Source organism: Struthio camelus, chromosome 21 (genome assembly GCF_040807025.1).
Source record: "Struthio camelus isolate bStrCam1 chromosome 21, bStrCam1.hap1, whole genome shotgun sequence".
Taxonomy (NCBI): domain Eukaryota; kingdom Metazoa; phylum Chordata; class Aves; order Struthioniformes; family Struthionidae; genus Struthio; species Struthio camelus.
This window is the reverse complement of record NC_090962.1, coordinates 5,247,190-5,265,874: the sequence shown is the minus strand read 5'-3', so window position 1 is coordinate 5,265,874 and position 18,685 is coordinate 5,247,190. Positions and strand designations below refer to the sequence as shown.

The 18,685-nt window shown below is 42.8% G+C and overlaps 1 protein-coding gene across 8 annotated transcripts in view; it reads left to right on the top strand.

Moving 5' to 3' along the window:
* Positions 1-18,685, top strand: part of RERE (arginine-glutamic acid dipeptide repeats) — a 253,914-nt gene that overhangs the window by 106,873 nt on the left and 128,356 nt on the right. The window lies entirely within an intron of this gene.

The window sequence follows — 18,685 nt, the reverse complement described above, 5'->3', positions numbered from 1 at the left end:
AGGTAGGGTTAGGGCTTATCACACACACACAAATGCACACACGTGTGCACGCACATACATGTACCTATGAAAAAAAATTCTTTCTGTAGAAACAGGTTGCTTTTATGAAGTGCTGAATTGTTTCATTTGCCTTGCATGAGTTAAATTTATCAAGATACTTGGAATGACTTTCCGATGAAAATTTGGAATTGGAGAAGGGAATACGGCTGCTCTGTGGACGTGTCACTAGTGGTTAATGTGGGTGTTGGAGTTTGACTGAACTTAACAGAAAAATATTGCAATGTTCTTTTTATTTTGGTGTACGTCATATGAAGGCAGGTGCAGAAACCAATTTTTCAAGCGGATAAACCAGCATATCTTGCGCTCCCAGAGCGCACAGGGTTATGCGAACACGTTATATTCAGACCTGGTTGATGCTGGCAGAGACCTGTAATTTCATCAGTGGGATTATTTTGTCAGGTTACGAGTGTTTAAGATTTCTATGGGGGGGGGGGGTTCGTTTTCTTTTTCTGAATAGCTTTAATAGTGTAATACACTAATGCAACTAAATTAATTGCTACAGAGCTAAGATGTTATGTGTCATCATCACACCATCATCTTTTGGAAGGGAAGAGAGCATTCATATTTGGGGGTTTAAAACAGATGGTAGCATTGTTAAGAACAAGGATTAAACAGCTGGGAGTTAGGAGTATACGTACATAATTTTAGGGCTCAACTCCAGCTCTTCCTCCATTCCCCTCCATATGGCCTAGATTTTTACAATTCAAATCCAGACCTTAAAAGTTGTGGGTTATATCGTGGGAGGGGAGAAGAATAATCTACACTTTTTTTTTTTCCCCCCCCTGCATGTGATGACCCTCTTTGTTTTATTTGCTGAGGATTTGGCACCCCTGGGCCTTCGGAAGGCCAGCAATTGGTATTTTCATTGCTGGCTTCTTGGCACGTGATAAATGAAAGCCCTTCTGGAGGCTATTGAGGATTCACCCCAACAAAAGAGCTGTGAGCTCTTTATCTGTCTGGTGCGAGTAGCTGCTGAAACGCCTCCTGTAACAGAAGAGCCGTTTGCACATCCTGCACTGCTGCCGGGGCGAGCTGCTGCTCTGTGCCCTGTCTGTATACCCCAACAGGGATAATATGGTGGAGGCATCTGATGATCGTTGTTTTCAGCTTTTTTTTCAGTCGGCAAATTGCTCCTGTTCACTGTAAAGCTGTTTTGAGAGCTAACTTCTGTATAAAACGGAAAAGGGAATTCTAGGAATTACAGGAACTAACATAAGATTGAATGTGAAATCCCATGCTCATTTTGCAAAATTGCTTTTGTGTTATTTTACCTAATTTAAAAGAGAAAGAAGGAAGCCCAATCAAAACGAAATCCATTAAAACCCCCAAATGCTATCTGGCTGGGAGCCAAGGACAAAAACAGATACTGGGCAAAGAGGATAAAATAAAAAGATACTCCTCATGGTTGTAGAATATAATTAGGATTGCTTTTGTCATACTGTGTTATCAAGAGGGAGATATGTAGCTAATAGTTTGTGTATAAGATCACCTTTAATTGCAGAGACTGGATTATAGAAGCGAAGTACTGAATTTATTTACAACCTTCTGAACGCTTGGCTTGTCCGTGTTCTTAGTTGTGTAAGCTCCTTTCTCACGGCAGTGGGGCCCTTCAGCACCTTTTTCCTTTCTTTCTTTTGCACTGTCTTGCTGCTTCCTAGTTACCCAAAGTAAACCTAGCTACTCCCTACACCTGGCATTAACGTAATTGGCTGCCAAATAAATCTGTGTTTGTCATCTTGAAAGCATGAGAAAAAGGAACGTGTTATTTCTGGATTAAAAAAAAAAAAGATATTAAATGGTGCATTTGCTGCTTTACATGTAGCAAGAGCAATTGGAGTTGGAACAAATATAGCCATATCCTCTAGTGTTGAATAGTGAGGGCATCTGTCATGTTTAATAATGCTTCTGACCTTTAGGATTATTGAAGTTGAAATTTTCTCTCTGGTCATTTGGGGGTACTTGAGCACTGTGAGATTTCTTGTGTCGGCGCTAAGTCTCTAAAGATGCATTGTTACGCTTCATAAGTCGGCGAAGATAATTCATTAAAGAAACTTGTTTTCCCACTTTCAAAACGGTTTTCTTTAAGGAAAGTAAAATGTCATTGCGATCACTGAATTTCGGCGTGCTTGGTCACCTTGTGCTGGGAGAGGGTCATCTTGCTGGCTGGCTTCATCCTGCTCCTCAGGGTAGAGAGATAGTTTATCTGGTGGGATATGCTCAGTAAAGCATGTGGGAGGTGTAGGACATAACAAACGTCCCAGCACCAGCTACCCAAAGTGGGATCTCTGCTGTTGATGACTTCACTGGGGAGATATGTTGCAGTTGCATGTTATCATAGCTGGGAAACCGTCACGACAGCTGTGGTGTAGGTATGGCTAAGGGCAGCTTCGATGTGCACGCACGTCTTAACTAAGCTTAGAAATCCTATCCTTCAGGACTTGGGGATGTTTAAGGTTATCTGCCTAGGTATGCATTCGTCTCCAGTTGTGGGTAGATTGTCTTGCAAATGTGACTTGCCTTTCCGTTGTGCTACTGTTCAGGCAAGTAGCAATTCTCTTTAACTACATTTAAAATACTAGGAAAGGTGTCAGTCCTGAAAATCAGCCTGTGGCAGGCTGCTGGTGAGGTGCAAAAATGCTACTGTGCGTGGAGGGGAAAATAGTATGGATGCTCATTGAATACCTGGGATGTGATCTGTGTTTGAGTGCCCAGGGAGGCACTTGATCTCCCCTTTTAACACAGCATACCGACTCACTGAGGAAAGCGCTCCAAGTAAGCTCCACCTGGGGATTGTCTGATAGCGTTTCAAGTTTTTGCAAATGATATTTTTTTCTATGCAAAAGGTAGACACGAGGTTTGCGTGCTACCTAGGGCTTCTTTAGAGAGCCTGAATAGGACTTAGGGGCTCTCTGCATGAGCCTGAAATTCGCAGGTTTGTAGTAAATGAGATAACAGGTTCTTTTATGTTCTCAGGACTTGGAGCAACTCAGAAGCAGGGATGTGATGGATACATCTGTGACTGATGTAGTCAGTGCGGGTACGTTTTTGACTCTGTAGTCACTGAACACCAATCCATGGAGAATTTGAACTTGTAATTTTGATTGAAGTGATTGATTTTAAATCAGCCTGTGTGCATTTTGGGCCATTAGAGGGTATTTAAAAGGAAAAAAAACAAAACCTCTTTAATTAAATTAATGCATAAGTGTCCTGCTCTGCTTTCTAAGGAGAGCTTTTCTGTTTTTCTTTTTTCTTTTTTAAGTTTATTGCTTTGCATCTTGTTTCTTTATGCATTTTAAGCCTAAAAAAATGCAGAATTAGGGAAAAAAAAAAAAAAAAGCTAGGCAAATCTTATATTTGACCATTTTCCCAATGGAAAGTATACAAGCTACATTGCTCTGTAAAGCGTTTCCTATTCCATCCGCTTGTGTTACGTACTGTTGATGTATCTCATGTAAGGGATACTGTACAAAACAACAAACTACCTTTCCCTTTTATTTGTAAAATGTTCTCTTTAAAATAACAAAATGCTGGGTGTAATTACAGCATAAAATATAAAGCAGGCGTCCAGCTAGATGTGAGAATCATTCTCAAATATAAAGTTCCGGCACTCTCAAGGTTTTAAAAGAGTGAAAATATGAGTAAATATTTTTCAGCAGTTGAAATTTTAATGTTGAGTAGTGATGATGAGAGGGACCTTGATTCTGAACTCCTGCAGACTGGTGGATGGAGCTCTGGACTGGGACGCTTCGTGTGGATTTTATTCCTGTGTTTTGTCTCCTGTGAGTTTCTTGAGATGGGTCTGGGCCAATATTTGACTTCACTTTTTTAAATCAAGTGATGAGACATTAACTACAATAATGCCTTCCCAGTGTTCTAGGGATAAAGGATGCTCTCTAAAAGGTGATTGTCTGTTGCCAGGCATCATAATACAAAAATTTGGTTGAAATATGAGCTGTATAAAATGGTTTGTTTGACTTGAGCAGTAATGTGATAATCGCAGGCGAGAATACCTCTTTTCCCCCTTTCCTAATAACAAAGGGAAGTTGTACAGAGACTGAGCCAAGGTCAAGTCGAGTTGGGTGTTTTGATTAAAATGTTGGGAGGGGCTTTAGAAATACCTTGCAAAGCTGTCTTTCCCATCAAACTTATGTGTGAGCTCAGCGCTCTTCCACGCTCCCGTTGTGATTTCCAGTGAAGAGAGAGGAGTTTTGAGTATGTTTCTGAATTCTTGGGCTTCTGCCCTTGATTCTCAGGTCAGAGGCACTTGAATAGCTTGAGTCTAAGAGTAGAGCAGACCAGTTTTGTATTTGAAGAGTATGTTCTCTAGTCCTGTCTTTGGGTTACTGGCACCGATGACTTTCTGCTTGTTCAAGAGAAGTGGAGAAATGCCACCTTCCTGCACGTGACCTACTGGCAAATTGGGGGGGGGAGGGATGGAAACCAAGTACGGTGAAGGGCATGCTGATTGATGCTGGTGGGGGGCACAATCAACAGCCTTCATGCTGTTGGAATAGTGGCTACTTTTGGGAGGATGTTTCCTGTGGTCACGAAGGTGTCGGGCCAAAAGACCCAAAAGAGCCTTTCCTCTACTTAGCTGTTCCTGTTGCCATCGTGCCCTTCTTTTGTTGCCATCGAACCCAGGTGGCTTTTAACACAAAAGACGGCGGTTGTGTTTAGTATCTCATAATCCCAGGGCGCATATGAGATCTTTGCTGGGACAAGGGTTAGGATCAGCCTAATGAGCAGTGCAGCAGGCTGTGACCTAAGGCATTGTGAAATAAGGTTTGAATAGCTGGGGACGGGACCTGTTCTTACTTACAAATCCCTTTCCTCTTATATCGGACATATCGCTAGGGCTCAACTTTTGAGTCTTGCTCTTCCAGATTTCATAGCTAGCTACTTATGCTATGCTGTATGCTCTTTTTTACAGTTATGCTTTCCATGAAGTAGACTCATTACTAGTCACAGTCAGTTGAGCGTTTTGGCAGGTCAAATAATGAATTTAATTCCTTATGACACTGAATTTTAAAGGTGTTGTTGCTGGCCATGTCTCATACTGATGACGGGGGGGGGAGTGAGGGGGAAATGATTCATTCCTTCTGCTGTGGTTTGGCATCAGAGAATTCCAGCTGATGTCTGATTCAGAGAGGTATTATTAGACTATTTGAAAAAAAGTCTTAAGTGCTTGCCCTCGCTCTCTAATGCTCCTTATTTTGTATCCTTATTTCGGCAGGAAAGCTGACTGATGCTTTACAGTGAGTGAACCATCCTAGGACGCTTTATCCCATGTTTATGACTTTAGAACGTAGCGTGCACCTCCACAAAATGTGCAAGAACACAAGGAAATCCTACAACGCAGCTTCGTGTGTGCAACGGTGCTTTCTTGTTTGCACAAGTTTCTTGGTTAGAGTAAGGCCGCTTGGCACTTTTAGCAGGCTATTTACGTGTTAAGTGCAGCGGGAACAGCAATAAAGGTGGCGTTTGTAAGTGTCATATGTACAAAAAGAAAATAGATAGGATGGTTAAGATGGGATTTGAACATAACCTTAGAGAAAGGAAAGGAGACTGACTTTCAATAGTAGGACTACCGCTTTAGAGAAAAGAATTGCAGCTGTTTATACCCTGCTGGCTGCAAACGTGGCTGGAATGTTTCATGTATAGAAAGCATCAAGTGATTAAGATCAAAGAATAAACATAATTCACCACTGCGAGATAAAATTTATGCTCTGTATCTACTGTAGTTATGATTAGTGACCTAGGGCTGTTGAACTTCCTCTTTATGGATCACCAAAATGCTGTGACAATTTTCAAGGGAATTACTCCCTTTGAGTTTAAAGAGACAGAAATGGGCCTGCTAAGAAGGACCAGCTTCAGGATGTGCTTTCATATTCTCCGTGTTTAAAAAAAAACCAGTGAGGTGCTTTAGGTGCTTTGATATGCCTGAACCTCAGGACCTAGTGAGACAGAAAGAAGGTGCATAATACATAATATCAGACAACCCACTGCAATGCCTATCGGGAAACCTGTGCAGAAAGTTAGTCCCTTGGATGCTTTTCGGTGGCTGTTACTGAAAAGATTGAGGAATATATTTCCCAAAACAGAAGCTATTATTTCAAGGTGTTTGCTTTCCAGTCCTGATATGTTGAAGTGTTTTACATATTTGTATTAAAATTGTTCATAAACGCAGGAATTTTTGCTCCCTATGCTGTGATTGCAATCGAAGGATGTTGTTACGGCCAGTGTAGACTATGATTGAGTGCTTCTCTGTGGAAGTTGAGGCGAACTTGTAAGGACGTTTTTGATAACTGTACACTGATTTCAGATGCTGTTTCTATGTGATTTTTTCCGATCCCCCAGAACATTCTTGTAGTCTAAGCTGCTTGAGTTTTGAGGCAGTTTGGGCCTCTAAGCTAAAAACTTCACGCTCTGAAGTGTAAAATTCCATGAACTGTGGTAAAACATCATCATAAATCTTTCATCTGAAAACTGCAGCTGTCACGCCTCTCTCTGCAGCCCTCCAGTGTAACCTGCTACTGGGTGTAATTCTGTCTCCTGCCGAATCTTCCCTTCTGATTCGGCTGGGCATGTCCTTTGGATGTACTCCCGCCTCGCACCTTGGCTGTTTTTGATGCCGAAGGGGGTGGCTAATACAGCAGCTTTAGCTGGTGCTTGAAGTTTGCCTTGCGATGCCGAACGCGGAGAGGTGATTAAACCAAGGGTGCTGTTAGTCAGCAAAAACGTTGGGCCAGGAGAGCAAGAAGCTGAGAGCGTGTTTGGAGCATGCCTGTATCTGGAAAACATTAACTGTATAGTAAATATTTAAATTGGGATAATATTAAATTATATTTAAGATTTCTGTAGTTGTTTATATAGTACGCTGTATTATTGTACTCGCTGGCAATCACTTTGCCCTACGGTTTGTGTGCTCTAGCTTTTATTAATGTGAATGCTGGAAAATAGCTTGTCATAGTGTAATTTGTGTCAGTGCATATGTATTATTTACGTTTTCTAGGGTAATGACCGCTCAGGTGGCGCCACGGGTTTATGGTCAGGCTCCGTGCGAGCTAGCGCTCTTGTTTCCCTGCTGTTCCCAGTAACGCAGGACGACCGTCCAGCCTGGCAGCGTCCTTGCATGCCTCAAAGCGCTAGGACTAGGGCCCGCGGGCTACGTCCTGTGACGGCTCGTGCAGTCGAACGCGCGTTAACGCGTGTGGCGGAGGTCACGCTAGAGATGGCGCGGCCAAAACTCAAGACAGTTGCCCGAGCTTCTCAAAATGCAATAGATGCTCCTTCAGTCCTGATTTAAGTGGGCTTCTCCCTTTAATGCAGGCATCAAAAGGGGGGTGGGAGGGAAGCGTCTAGTCACGCTTGCGTAGTCTCTAACCCGTCTTTCCAAATGAGTCCCCCGTTAAGTATTATCAAGCGCTAAGTTGATGGTTTTCAAGGCTGTTTTTACCGAGTCATGCGGAGAAAATCATATCTGGTAAAGGAAAGCTGTGATCTAACTAACAGGCTATCTCTAACACAGTCAAATAAGGCTTTACGCGTTTTCTTACTGAAACTTTTAGTAACGCTTCTTTACGCGAGTTTTTACTTTTTGTAAGGTACTCCGCCAGTTGCTGCGATTATAGGCAATGGTTGCCCACAGAATTATTAATCGAGTGTCCTGTTGTTTTCAATAAGTCTTTAAAAAGGGGCTGTGGTGATAAGCGTAGTATAGACCCTCACGTGCAGAACGACGGGAAAGATAGAAGCTTACAACAGCGATGCGTGCCGGTTTATGAATCGGGAGCGTTGGCGTTTGGCAAAGATGGGTTCCGGCCAGTGCACCCGGTGATGAAATAAATTAATTTGAAATCTGTAGGGGAACCGAACGGTTTATAGAACTATGAGTTGGCCTGAAAGCATTTTACTTCCAGGTGCCTCTGGTTGAAATCACAGCTTTATTGTTTTAAATGGAAGCTTTTAGTATCTTAATTTATTAAAGTCATGGTTTTGTAAAGATTGTATTGCCCAAGACAGATGACTAGCCTTAGTCTCATATATCAGCTGGGCTGTCTGTGTGCGCCTTAATATTAATTGGAATGAGGATGGCCCAGATATGTACTGTACGTTTAAAAAAATGTGTGCATCTTTGTTCAGACGATTGCTTTTGTTGGGGGTGTTCTTAGTTGCCTGTATGCGCATACATGGCTTTCAGCCCTTGAGAAAAGGGTGGTTTTTTCCTGTTTCTCCCAACTTTTCCTTTGAGCATTTTCCTTTTCGAGCAAGCAAACATGCCCATTTTGTTCTCCAGTGTAGTTATTTCTGACTTTAGCATTTTCAATATCTAGCTATTTCCAGATGAATGGAGGCCATCTTTCCAATCTACTGGTTTAGATTAGATTGCAGCCTGTGGACCTGGTTTGGGGTATATTTATTTAGTACTAATTTACATATAAATGCAAGGGAAAAAATACCAAGTTCTGTGCCGCTAATGCCAGCTACTGATACGGCAACAGATAGCAACAGCCTGCATGAGACCTTCCCTGCAGAGTAAGGTAGTCACGTCTTCCACAACTTGAAAATTCAATTGTTTAAGGCTGTTTTTCTGTTTTCTTGAGTAGATGCTCTGGTTTGCTTCACAATAATTACTGATATTGTTTTTAATTGAGGCCATATCATGACCGTGCTTATCAGCCAGTCTCTGAACGGTCTAATTCATGGAACACGAGTGTGGAAAATGGGGTTTTTTATGGCTTAACGTTTTAGCTTTTTCTAGGTTACAGTATGTGCTAGGTGCAGCTTTTTAGAGGATGTAAACATGTAGGTAACTGACCATGTCATCAGCAGATGTTTACATCCTCCAAGAAGCTGCACAAGGAACCATTTACTTTCCAGGCTTTTATTTTCTGAATACTTTTATTTTCTCATTGTAAAAGCACGTGGTGTTGTGCTGAAATAGCCAAGTTGCAGGCTTTTGCTGGTCCGGTGGTCTTTGTTTTTTCTCATCTTTTCCAATTTTAAAACCTGGCTCGCTGCAAAAACAGGCCAGCTTGTGGAAGCGTTTTAATTTTTCCTCTGTCATAAAATTCCCCTAACTACTGGGCGATGTTTCAACAACTGTATATGGCTGTTCAAACTCTGCACTGGGTTTGCAGACTAAACTGGGATTGTTTTTAGCCCTTCAGCTCTTGGTATCCCTTTGTTCAAAGGCAAACCCCTTAGCGAGCGTTTCAAGAAAACGTGGCCCCTTGATATTTGAAAGGTGAGAAATCTGTGTAAACTGTATACGCGGCTTCAGACGGTCCCACTGCTGTGCGCCGCTTGTTTTAACGGTGCCGATAGATACTGTGGCCCAGCAATTAGATTTGAGCTGTAGACTATAAATGACATTTAATGGCAAATGTCAGGTGTAGTCTGAATGGTATCTTCATTTTCAGCATGGCTTTTCTTTAGGTGAACGCTTAAAAAACCTTAATGGAATTTAATTACCAGAGCATGCATTCAATGATGAGTTAAATGCATTTGTAATACCATTAGTTGTTAGGTAACTGTTTGCTTATTGTGCTTGACACAGAGTGTTTGATTTACAATGCGTATCGTGTGCAGTGCAGCAATAGAAATGCTAATAAGCCGCTGTGTTAAGGAGGGTCGCTATCAATACTGTGTCAGCAGCTTGCTGCCAAATTTCTTTCGGTGGGAAAGACATAATCTGTAATCAAAGTGGAGTTTGTGGAAGCAGCAAACACGAACAGAAACGCTGTGATCAAAAATAGTGCTTACTGCTTTCTTTAGTGTAGTGGCTTTAATTAGTCTATTAATGAATCCTCACCCTCATTCTTTCTTGTATGCATCTTTCATGGTATTTGTAGGAAAAAAAATAACTGAGATGTGGCAGCATCTCGCTGTTGCCTCATCTGTGGTGGTGTGCAGGAGTTGAACTGTGTACCATATATTTGTACATATAGAAAAACAGCAGCTGGGGATGTTGTGAAGATTTTTCAGCATGAGTCTGATGTCTTGTGGTGTCATGTGGAGAAGCGGCTTGTTGAAAGCTAAAATAAGAAGTCTGGCCGGCCCTAGCCGATCGTCCACAGGTACCGAGCGCGTCTGCTCTCCTCTGCTAGGGGTTTCAGAGGCGATGGTCGGAGTGGCCTGATCTCGGACCTTGGTGGAAGCAGCACGGACTGACCAAGCTGATTTGCACAGGTTTCATGTCATGTATTTGAAATACATACATGCTTACGTGGTTGGGATCTCCTGGTGTAGACAGCTGCTTGTTTTCCCCAAGAAAGGAGCAGTCTATAGGGGACAGCTTTTTGCCCTAAAGAAGCTTCCCTAAGGGTGGGGGGGAGGTGGACACTGTCTTCTAGCCCTGTCAGCTATAATTAAGCAGGCTTGTTCGTGGGTATTTGTACGCTGTAATAGTGTGGTTACTTTATGTTTTTGCTCAGCTCATCTGACACTGTGAACCACAGATGGGATTCAAAGCACATAAAAGGGAAACGGAGCAGAAAGATACCGCAAAGGGATTAAATGAGATAGTAAGCAATGACCCATAACCTTCCTGAAAGATCTTATGATAGTTTTATTTTAGGCAAGTCAGTTTTTAAGTATAACTGCTTTTTTTCCACAAGATGAGATTCTTCTGTCATTTAGAGTTGCAGTGACGTTTTGAGAGTGTTGCTATATTTACGTGTTTGTACAGAAATGGGCAACTCACTAGATCAGGGCCTATTAAGCAGCTTTGTTTCTAGTAAAGCTGAGAAGTTTATAGAAGAAATACTATAGCATGTTTTAAATAGAGAAATCTCTTCTGGTTGTTACCTGAAATGAGTAGTGTTCTTTTCTCCTTGAAAACCTGAGCTGGGCTGTGTTCAGTTCTGTTCTGTGGATTATTCAACTGGCGGGATATATATATATGTGTGTGTGTGTGTGTGTATATATATATATGTATGTATGTGTGGAATCTCTGATGTTTGGCATATTGAGGGATGGTAAGCTTACTTTATGGTCCTCTGTGTCTGGGTCACTGCTAGATAGAAGTAGGGAAAGTGGGATTAATTTTGAGTGTTGTATATGAGAAGGAAATTGTCTCAGGAATTTCGTCGAAAACGCAGTTAGAAATAACTTGGTAAAAGGCTCTATAGGGTAGTTTCTCATTTGGTCCCCGCTGAATCTTTTTTTCATCTAACTTACAAAACACAGGAGATGTTGTTGATTGCTGAAAAGATAGGAAACTAAGAGCTTACTCCAAGATGCAATTTTTTAGTGCATCTTCAGGCTAAATGTTGTTCAGTTAACCATAGAACTTAAATTGCGCTTTTTCTATGAAATCTGTAACCAACTGGAAGGCCTTAATGACAAACTAACTTTTGAAATAGGGGAAAGGAAGAGGGCATAGCATAAAATTGAATACTTGAAATGCTTTGAGGCATGAATACGAGCGGAATTCCAAAGGAGTGGAAAACCGTGCAGATTTTTGACGTTGAGAGGGGAGTCCGGGGAGCCTGGGTGCGAACGCCCGTTAGAAGGTTGAGTGGATGGACAACGTTTCTGCTCCGACAGGCGACTGGTGCCCCTCCACCTTCCCTTTCAACTACCCGGGCAGCCTCGTTTTGCTAATTCTAGTTTGCGTTTGTTTTTACGACGACGGGTATGCTGTTCGGCACATACAGTATGCCGTTCTGCAGCTACCGTGTCTAACTTGGGTCAATAATTTAATAGCAGTTTTTTTGCATGCTTCTCTCTTTGCTTTGGTTTCAGTAGGCAACAGGAGACTTTGTTATATTTTAATACCCAACGCCTTTAAGACGCATTATCAAAGATTTTAGATAGTTACCCATTCTTTTGACAGCACGTTACACAAGTGGTGAAGCCTAACCGCTCCGTTTCTGTTAGCTATTCTGCAGTTGCTTTCCAGCACGTTTTCAAGGCTGAAAAAACATGGCTTAGTTTTTATTTAATTCATGGTAAGTCTCTTATTGAAAGCCATTGTTACGTTTGCTCCTGGAGTGGCATGGCTTTTGCCTAACGAATTTTGTTGGTGTTTTGATTTGTTCCTTGTGTTTCCTTTCCTTGCGTAAGGCCCCCAATCCACCAGCATAGGCAGAGCGAAGTCCTGTTGCTGGCATTCAGCATAATCCGTGCCATCCAGGCCGTGAGGAGGGGAAGGGCTGACACACACACCCCCTTGGCGGTTCATTTGGAAGCAAATAACTGGAGGATATTACTTTCTGTTTTCAAAACAACAGCAGAAAAAGGGCATGAAGGTGCGAAGGAGTAGTGCTCCAAGTCTGCCTCTAGCTGACAATAGCTAGCTCTGATGATGAACTACTTGTCAGTATGTTGGAGGGGATTAATTTAGCTCCGAAAGGCCATTTTAGGAATGCAAAGCTCTCTTCCTTTGTGATACTATTTCCATGGCATGATATTAGGCTACTTTGTGAGGTGTTAACGTGCAACACCCTCTGTTTAAAGATCCAAATGAGGTTATATCCTCTAAGTTTGCAAGCACTTCCCTGCTTGGTGGGCGAGTAGTTGAGGTGCCTGCAAAAGAGGAATGAATCCAGCATTCACGTTTTGCTGGGAAAGTCTTCTGGTGCAGCTGGGTCTAGATGCTGAATGATACTGATTATGTCTTTGTGTGAACTAATAGTGTATTAGCTCTTGAGTGACAGGAGCTGGCTTTGGCGCTTTTGACACTTTTGGCCTGGTGTATTTCGGGCACTGAAGTATTTCAAGGTTTTTTTTTTGGGGGGGGGGGCATCTGGAAAGCAGAAATTGAGGGAAAATTTATGATGACGCTAAATAAAACTAAAAGCTGATAGGTAACTTTTATTCCGTATTAATTGATTTCCATGAAAGTTTATTTTTGCGGCGGAGGCTGGGCTGTGAGGAGAGGACAGAGGAATGCAGTCAGTTTCTTTAAGATAACTCAAAAATCCTTAGAAGTTCATCTGATTGAAGTACGACGAAATTCAGTGCGAAGCCACGTTCTTCCGAGGCAAACTTTGCCGTTGCCTTCGCTAAGGGGACGTTCGAGGGTCTGAAAGCTAATACAGCCTTTTAGAGGTATTTGTCGCATTACTCCAGATGCGTCTCTCCCTGGTTCTCGGTCACCAGAATTATTTGTCGTCCATCGTACGTGCTACGGGGCTCTTGCTTTGCGACCGCGGTTTCGCCAGAGCCTCCAGTCATCCCGCGGTGGCGTTGGAGCACGTTTTGGTGCACGGTTCTTTTGGCGATCTCAAAATCGTAGTGCGTTACGACAGTCCAGCAGGTGTAAGCTGGTTCAACTGGACTGGAAGACAATATTCAGCAGCTAATGTAAGTTAAGATGCTGATAAGCAACGTGTTGTCGGGTGTGCCAGAAAGGCTTGAGTCTTGGTAGCAGGGTCCTCGCGTTCTGGCTGTGCGTTTCCCCCCATAATGCGTGAAACATAGCTATGTGGGTTGTAGTGAGTCCTATTTTAAGATTAAGACCGAAATCTTTGGCTTTTACAAAGAAAGGCCCATACTTGCAATTCTTTTAAGGCTTGAGCAAACTGAATTTTTAATCTAAATGTGTGTAGGTATGTATGTAGGTGGAGATGTACAGATACATTTATGGGACTTGTATGGGACTCCCCTCTCCTTGCGTAGGCCGTAAGTGTTGACAGGCAACCTGTCTGTATTGTGCAACTTTCTTGCCTTTGTTTGTGAACGGTTTTGTCATGAACTTTGTAGAAACTGTAGTAGATATTTGGGGCAAAATAACAGTGTTCTCATCAAAGCCGACTTGCTGTGAGGGCTGCGTTTCTGGCGTGGTCTTTGGGACAGGCTCCTCCCTGAGGGCATAGGAGCCTTTATGCGCGTATGCATCTGTGAGCCTAAAACTGGGAGTTCAGGAGAAGGAAAGGGGAGCGTGATGTATTTGTTTTGCGTCTCTGAGAGTTATTTGTCCACAAGACTGAATTAATTTCCAGCATATTGAAGTAGTTTCATGACTTGCAGAAGCAGTTTGTTTCGTCGGTTCAGCTCGTGGGGAAAGGGGGCATAAGAGGAATTTTTACTGTAAACAATCACAGAAAGTCAAGAGCGAGACATGGTGGGGGAAAAAAATCGTTTATTGTTTTGTCAATAAATTATTCTTTCTCCTGCACAGAGCACAAAAATGGGGACTTTTTACCCTGGAAAAAGCAATATTTGATAGCCCAAGCAGCTTATTCGCGGCTCAGCTCACACTTCACTGAATACGCTGATCGATTATCCGTGGCTTAACCAAGCCTTCTCATTTCCTGCCTTCCATTACCGCGCTCAATCAAGCCGACGGCTCTTTGTGGCCTGCCTTGTGCGCCCAGATAAGCCATCGAGGCATGTTTCTATTAGAAAAGCTCTTGTAGATGGAATAGTCATTAGATAACGCTAACAGGTTTAAAGGTTGCAGTCTTTGTGTTGGCTCAGGTTAAGAGGACGGGGAGCCAAAAGGGCTGCCACCTGCCTTGGGTTGCGTTTGAGGGGCAGGGAGGATTAAGCAGCCTATTGTTATGTTTGGTGGTCTTATTTAACGTTTTTATTTCGTGCGGAATATTGATGGCTCTCACTTTCCACAATAACTGTTGTGTCTGTGCGAATTAATTTAGATATCTGTTAATACGCGCGTGCGTCCAAATTAAATAATCAAGCTGCAAAAATAACATGCTTTATTTGTAGCAATGACCTCTATTTTTGAGCTGGATTTTCTTGGCTTGCAAACAGCTGTTCAGTCAGAAAACAGCTTGCGAAAAGATATCCTGAGAACTGGGAAGAAAGAAGATCCTTGCCATATCTTATTAGGTCCTGATTTCTTCATTGTTGTGTTTTTTCTCCCCTCTACACACCTTTCTTCAGGTCATCGAATAAGACTGTTCTTGATTCCCACCTCTCCTTTGAAAATGGATAGATGTTAAAATGGATACTTCCACAGCAGGAGGAGAAATATGGGTGGCAATTCATCGTGGGGCCGGGGGGAGGCAGGGCCATCAGTCAGCGGAGCCAGTCAAATCTACCACGCTTTTATTGGAGGCAGGTTAATTCTGCCTTTTGGAGCATGATTAGAACTGTTTGAAACGAAGAATAATTCTTTTTTTTCAGGGACACGCTGCCCCAAAGGAGCGGGTTAATTTGTAATTGTTAATAACAAAATACGACGCGCATTTGAAAACAGGGTTTGTGAGGCCAGAGCTGCTGTGTTGCAGTGTGTAAGGTGTTTATTTTGAACAGTGGAGTGACTGTTTAAATATTTAACGTACTATTAAAATAATACGAAGGGATCTGTTAGCCTGGAATTAATCACCTGCCTTTATTTTCCGAGAGAAAAATTTCATTGTTGAAAACATATTTGTAAGTAAAAGACTTCCTTTTCCTTTTTCTGTTTTTCTGTTTTTCTTTGAAATAGCTGCCGCTCGCCGACTCCAGCGTGCCCATCTGTCATCTCCAGCGTTTGTTATATTGCTTCCAAAGCTAGTTGTGATTTAACACGCTATCTAAATAGGGCAAGTAATGAAGGATACTGCTTAAACCCCTGAGAGAATCTGCAGGACATCTGTGACTGTTTGCACAATTTAGTTATAATCCTGGGAAGAGAATGTAAAAATCGCTTAAGATGCAAATTGTAACGTACACTAACTTCTTTATTTTGAAGGTGGGTAAGAGGCCCTGTGACACCTTCCTCTCCCCGCTCCTTTTTCTTCTTTTGAGAGGCCCCTTTTTTTGATGGAAGTGATGGTCCGTCATTTTCATTATTCATTGCTATTCTAAATCTACCTTCATCTTCTTTCTCCGTAGTTTTAAAAAATATGTTATATTGTCTCTAGAGCACAATGAAAGAAAAGCCACTTTTCTGCAATACGAAACCTTTGTAACTTCTCTTTCTTTGTAATCTTCCTCTCTGACAAGGCCTCACAACTAAGTGGTCAACCTGAAGAAGTCAATACCGCTCCTGAAATCTGTTGGCAGGTTGCAGTCAGTGTAGGGCAACCCATCTTTTCCCTGGAAAGTTCGTAGATTCAGCCAGTCTCCTGAAATTCAATCCCATTCCCTGTGGTCTTCCCGATTGTGAATCTGATTTGGGGAGAAGGTGGTGGTGGTGGTGTCCTCTCATGCTGTGCGGAGGAGCTGCTGGCCTCTGAAAGAAAATAAGTCAAGGGAACCGCTAAGGCATTATGCGAGTCTGAGACCAAAGTTTCAAAAGGGGAAGTGCGTCTGACCCTATTAAATTAAAGTGTTTGAACCAGCAAGAAGCCCCAGTCTAAGTGTAGGTGTGGATGCCTTCCTAAAAGGTAAGATTTTCCAGTGGTGAGGTGATAAAATACTGCAGCGAACAGCGAATACTTGACCGTTTCAGAGCAATTTGACGTGTTTAACATGCATTTCTAGTAAGTTCTCCTGCAAGCCCCTGTTATTCCCCCCCCATATATATATGTAAGTGTGTGTGTGTGTGGAAACTGAGGCATTGGAAGTGAAGGGACGTTTGCAGAGAAGTTTACACGAGCGCTGAGATGTAGCGATAAGCAGAAGCTTCTTTCTACGTTGCCTGAATGAGAACCTGAGAGGGTCTTTTGGGAGGAGGGCAGAGAATGAGATGCAGCAAGTGAAAAACCTCCCTCCAGCCAGTAACTTTTTCTATTTCGGTGCATCAAAATGATTTGTTAGTGTTGGTAGTAGCCTTGTCCCAGTGCTGCTGAAAGCCACGGGGGCTATTCTGTGGTATGGTAAGAATTTGAGACAGAGAATTTAAAGCGATTGCATCACCATCTCCTTTACAGTCTTGGCCCGATTCAGACTACAGCTCTGACCTCCCACCTTTCAGCTCCGCATTTGAACGTGGAGACAATGAAAACAAGTGGCAATTTTGATCCTTCCCTTGCTCCCTCCCTCTTTGTTGTGCTAGGGTCTCAACGTGTGCGTACGTGAATGATGTAGCTTCACACAGCACTGTTGCACTTCGAGATTTTTTTTCCTTCAAAATAGTCCTCTTGTAGCCCCTATGATGCCAGCTATGAATCTGAGGCCGTTCATGTTCTTCCTTGGCTACCTTTGTCCTCTCCAGGACTAGCTCTTTTGTGCACCAAGAAGTGGTGTCTTTGATTGATTTTTTTCTTTCTTCCTTATCTTTGCTCACAACTCTGCTTTTGGTGGCTGGTTGTTGTTCAGACTTTTGATATCTTCGTTTGTAACTAAGCCCTTGTAGGCACCTTCCCTACCAGGGCACGGCCAAGGGCCGTATTTTGTGGTTTTCTGTCTTCACGCTTATGCCCCTTTGCAGGGCTTGGTGGAGCGTTGTACCACGGGGAGGGCAGCAGGCTCAGCCAAACGAACCACAAGAACTGAAGTCTGCCTTAGCTCTTGCGATGTTTGCCGTGAACTTTGTGTACGGATCGTATCATCAGGAGTGAGTGGTTTCGGTGCCACAGAAGGTGCTTCTCCCTGCTCCCAGGGCTTTGTAACAGGAGAGCGCTTCCCCTCTCACCTAAGAAATGCAAAGAGAGCTGGCAGGGATGAGCCTAGTGCTGGGTTAACGTTGTGATGCACAGAGCTTTGTTTCAGGGTAACGGAGTTAGTCTGCAACCGCCTTTTTTTGGTACAACAGGCAGTAGAAGTCCTTTTTGCCTCCCAGACTTTGCCCATTTGACCTCCCCACCCCCCCAAAAAAAAAAACACCTTAAATCCAGATACCTCCTGTACAACACATGTTTAGTATGTGCTTGAATGTTTTTGTGAGCATTTAGCACATAGAGAACATGTGGGAGGGCTGGAGTCGTTGAACTTTTTTCCGGCACAATGCTGCCACTAGCAGCTTTCTTGTGGTATTGCCGGTGTTTTTAATCAAAGTCTTCCAGGAAATGTGTTTAATGGAAAGATTTGCATGTTTTCGATTACGCAGAAATAGGAGACGCTACTGGAATAATTAGGCTGATGTGGACGGGAGAGACAGCAAGAACTTTCTGGTCCAATAACATGACTTGACTTGTAAACGTGAACGTTTTAAGGGCGATCTTAGAAGTGGCTGGAGAACTGTAGTGCAAAAACCCAAACTGCTTGCAGTTGCCTCATGCCTAAGGAATGTTAATTCCCCTTCAGGCCTTCCTCTGTTCCTTCAAGTGTTTGGAGTAGTGGAAAGAATTGACTACTAAGGGTTTCAAAGAGGCTCTGTGTAATAACCTGATCTAAAAAAAACTCCTTTAAAGTGGTGTAATTGCTTCAGCTCCCTCTCAGGAAGGGCCGAGTGGTAGCAGGATTCTCAAACGTAGAAGCAGCGCTTCAGGAAGTTACAGTTTTGTGTAAATCTTACTTCTGTCTTTGTACATGAGCAATCAAAGCCTATAATTATTGGGATTAAAATGAAGCATCCCGTTCCTTTGTGTAAAGAGTGTAATAAGGAACCTTTAGCGCTATGTCTGAAACCATCTGTCCTCGGGGAAAAATCTGGGATCTGTTGGTTTACAGCTGTTATGCTGTTGCATTGAATTTATGCTTTTATTGGTATGCTTCCCCGCCCCCCCCCCCCCCCCCCCCCGCATCTGGCCAAAAATGTGTTGCGTTTTGTAGAAATGAGATGTCTGAGAAGATGTCGTATGAGTCTAATATTTCCAGTCCTTTGCTGATCCCTGCCCTTCTTTTC